This window comes from Myotis yumanensis, unplaced genomic scaffold, assembly GCF_028538775.1.
Source record: "Myotis yumanensis isolate MYYU_CA2020_CCGP unplaced genomic scaffold, mMyoYum1.0.hap1 SCAF_2, whole genome shotgun sequence".
Taxonomy (NCBI): domain Eukaryota; kingdom Metazoa; phylum Chordata; class Mammalia; order Chiroptera; family Vespertilionidae; genus Myotis; species Myotis yumanensis.
The window spans coordinates 68,694,648-68,699,119 of NW_027223753.1; the positions used below are offsets into that span (position 1 = coordinate 68,694,648).

Sequence of the window (4,472 nt, forward strand, 5' to 3'; positions counted from 1 at the left end):
TCACAGCATCAGAGCTGGTGTTCCTATTGGCTAATGTTTATTGTGTGCTCACTGTCTTCCAGGCGCTATGCTAACTATTAATGTGTTTATCTCATGATTCTGCCAACAGTCCTATGCGAGAGGCACTCTGATCCTATTTTACATGCAGAAAAACTGAAATGGAAAGACAGGAACCAACTTCCCTGAGGTTTCCACACACCGATTTCGAGTAGAGCAGGCATCTGAAGCCAGGTGCTCGGACGATGCTTCATTCTTCACCCGATTCACATTTCCTCAGTAATGGGGCTGCGTTCCCGTTCCCATTCCTCACGCACAGCACAGGGGTGACATTTAGTGCTCCACCAAGTTTTCATTAGCGAGTGGTGCAGAGATGGTGGCAATATTCCGTAGTAACACACACAATAGTCAACACAGCAGCAAAAAGGAGCTTGGGCTTTGGAGTTGATGGACCTGGGTTTGAATCCTGGTCCTGCCTTTTCATAGCTGTTCTATCTTTGGGGAAATCGCTTAGCCTGCCTGTGCCTCAGTTTCCTCAGTTGTAGAATGGAATAATGGTGCCATCATGGTGGTGTGCTGAGGCCCAGGGAAGATTACAAACACATAAAGCACCTGACTGTACCTAGCAGGTAGCACCCAGGAGACGTGCTTGCCATTGCATATGGCTCAGCAACGTGATGACGTTGGCTTCCTTGGGTGTTGTGTTATGTTGGATTCTGCACCAGCAGAGGTAGAGTTTGGCCATGACAGACAGGTGGACCCAACCTTGAGCAAAATCGTGTCATAGAATTGAAGCTCCTGACCAGTCCACGTGCTGCCTGGCTTCGTGGCTGGCTGGACGCTCCTGCTAGTGGGCTGTTCCCCAGTGTTTCCCAGTGCACCGCCTCCCCTTGGTAGCTGTCATACTACAGCAGGTCCCTGTGCTGGTTCCTAAATCTGCTTATTCATAGTTGTAGTTACATGATGTAATTAACTAGTATTTAAATGAAGTATGACCATGACAAGATTAGAGTGCTTTTTCAGTTATCCACCTGCCTTTGGTTTTCCATCTCCTTAGAGGGGGCATTCTGTCCTCATGCTGTCTTCTCTTCCTTTTTATTTTGGAGAAAGAGCTGACTGAACCCATTCATACTAAGACATAAATGGCTGCTGCCTTTCTCAGGGTCAATTGCACTTTAATAGGAGTTTAATGCTCTAACTAACAGAAGAAGCTCTGAATGTGGGAGTTTAGTACCAAGGGCAGGGTGGCTGTCTCATCCTGCCCCAAACACGCTAACAGTCCTCCTGGATCCTCCTCTGCGTGCTTAGGAATCGGGTGCTGTTTCTGCTTTAATCGTACGTTGCCTTTTCATGCCCATTCCTGCCTTGGGCCAGAGTAAATGGAGGCTGCTTGTCTATAATGTAGGTTCAGTATACATTATAAGTAAATTAGAAGCAGTACTTATGGTATAGCTTCTCCAGCCCACAGAATAAGCTCCCAATTTTTATTCTTTTGTGGCAAACCCCAGGTCCAGAGCTACTCAGTCTGTCTACTGCCTTGTGAATTCCCTGAGGGTGAACGTGTCTTTCATTTACCTTGGCACACTGCCTTGGTAAATGCTCATGGAACGAAACACTTGAATCCCACTTAATGTATGATCGTTTTAACTTCCCTTTAATGCAGAATTAAGAACGTGATGCAACTGAAATCAGACAATTAGAAAGGACTTAGGGAAATTGTAGTCCAGCCATCTCACTTTATACAAGAGGAAATTAAGCCAAAGAGAGGTGAAATAACTTGCTTAAGGTCATGCAGTGAGTTTATTCCAGACCTGGATTTAGAACCCAGGTCTCCTGACTCCTAATCTGGGGATCCTTTGCTGTTCTAGTGGTTATATTTGAAAATCAATAATAATAAAAGTGTAATATGCTAATTAGACTGGATGTCCTTCAGGATGACCTTGCGGATGAAGCCTGGGCTAAGAGGGAAGCCCAGGTCCCAGGTGCCAGAGGGAAGCCGGTGCCGGCAGCCAGGGGAAGGAAGGCCTATTCTTGCACAAATTTTGTGCATTGGGCCTCTAGTGTATTAATAATATCCAACATTTATTTAGTGATTACTATAGTCCAGATGTAATTAATAGCCCTTCACATTTATTAATTCATTTCATCCTTTCAAGAATCCTATGAAATAGACACAATTACTAGACCATTTTACGAATAAAGAAATTAAGGCATAGAGAGGGTAAGTAACTTGTCTAAGTCAATTGGTACAATCATATCTTCAAACTAGGAATTTGGCAGAAGGTGCCATGAATAAATGAATATTTCTTTGATTCTTCTTTTTTAAAATACTGAGATAGAATTGATATATAATATATTAGCTTCAGGTGTACAACATGATTATATATATATATATATATATACACTAGAGGCCCAGTGCATGAAATTCGTGCACTGGGGGGGGGGGGGGGGCGTGTCCCTCAGCCCGATATCCTTAGCATTGCAGTGGAGGCAGGAGAGGCTCATGCCACCGCCACTGCGCTCACCAGCCGTGAGCCCAGTTTCTGGCTGAGTGGTGCTCCCCCTGTGGGAGAGCACTGACCACCAGGGGAAGCTCCTGCATTGAGTGTCTGCCCCCTGGTGGTCAGTGTGCGTCATAGCAACTGGTTGTTCTGCTGTTTGGTCGATTTGCATATTAGCCTTTTATTATATAGGATAAATATTGACATGATCACCATAATAAGTCTAGTTAACATTTAGCACCACAATTACAAATTTTTTTCTTTTAATGAGAACGTTGAAGATTTACTCCCTATCAATGTTTTATTTTGTGAATGATATTCTATTTAGTCATTTTATTACAACTGAAACTCAGAATTCAAAACGAATATCCTTGCCCGTGAGCCTCATATAGACACCAGGAAAGTTTCAGCCTTGTGCTCCACATTGTCCTGCTGTGTGAATGAACCTTTATGAGCTGGCTGCCGTCGGGTTTTTCTTGGATTCTCTTGCCCACAATTTCACCTGGGAAAACCAAGTGCTCCAGATCACATCACGCATGTCAGAATGAGGCTTCTGGACGCTTTTGCTTATTCTTTATACAGCTTTTCCGAGTTGGCTTAGGCAGCATTCTCCTCGGAGCGATAATGACAATGTGCTTCCCATTGAACTTTTTCTCCAACTCGCCTACAAGCCAGACTTGGATTTTCTGGAAAGATTTCAGTTGAGGAACAAGAACAAAGATAATAATAGCTTTCCAACCACCAGCCACTTCAGTGTCCTTGGATGCTGTTATATTCAGCCCCTGTAGCTGGGCCTTGAGATCCGCATTCATCTCCAGCTGTAGGAGAGCCTGGGAGATGCTGGACTAGAACTGGTCTGGCTTCTCACCATTGGGCTTCAGGACCTTCATGCTCAAGGAGAACATGGTCTTCTCCTTGGTGAGCACCGGCCTGGGAAGAGGCCTAGGTCTCCCAAGAGCTCATCAAATCTCTCTTAAAAAAGAGTACGTTTTGATTGATTTCAGAGAAAGGAAGGGAGAGGGAGAGAGAGATAGAAACATTGATGAGAGAGAAACATCAATATTGTTTGCCTGCCTCCTGCACATCCCCTGCTGGGGATTGAGCCTGAAACCTGAAATGGACCCCTGGTGCATGGGTTGATGCTCAACCACTGAGCTACACCAGGGGGGCCATATATTGATTTTTAAATTTGTGTTTTAACTATTTTAAAAACATCTCAAATAATACAAAGGTTAATTAAAACTGTAAAAAGAAGAATGTATCAAACTGGAGCAGACTATTATCTATCCTGTCTAATAAAAGAGAAACATGGTAATTAGCATACGACCGCTACCCTTCCCATTGGCTAATCAGGGCGATATGCAAATTAACTGCCGGCCAAGATGGCGGCTGGCAGCCAGGCAGCTGGAAGCGAACATGAGGCTTGCTTGCTTCAGTGAAGGAGGGCTCCAATGTTCACCGCCTGCCTTGCCGGCCTCTGAGCTGGCAGTTTGAAACATTGTAACAAATATAGAAGCTAAACAAAACCCCAGAAACCAGCTTTCAGCCGGCAGGGATCTCAGAGCTGGAGATGATACAGTGTTTCGATTATAGAACCGAAACAAACCAGATACCTGCTTTCAGCAGCAGAGGCCTTGGCCCAGAATAAAAGAAAAAAGTCAAAAAGGAGCGGTTGGGAGCTTCAGTCACCCACCAGCCTGAAAACAGCCCTCAGCCCCTCACCCAGACTGGCCAGGCACCCCAGTGGGGACCCCCACCCTGAAGGGTGTGTGACCAGCTGCAAACAGCCATCATCCCCTCATCCAGGCTGGCCAGGCACCCAAGCGGGACCCCCACCCTGATCCAGGACACCCTTCAGGGCAAACCAGTAAGCCCCTACCCATACACCAGGCCTCTATCCTATATAGTAAAAGGGTAATATGCCTCCCAGCACCGGAATCAGCAGAGCTGCGAGGCCTCCCGGCACCGGGATCA

The 4,472-nt window shown here is 45.6% G+C and overlaps 1 pseudogene; it reads right to left on the bottom strand.

Moving 5' to 3' along the window:
• Nucleotides 1-2,847: 2,847 nt before the first annotated feature.
• On the bottom strand, nt 2,848-3,403 carry LOC139001890 (small ribosomal subunit protein eS7-like; annotated as a pseudogene).
• Nucleotides 3,404-4,472: the final 1,069 nt, after the last annotated feature.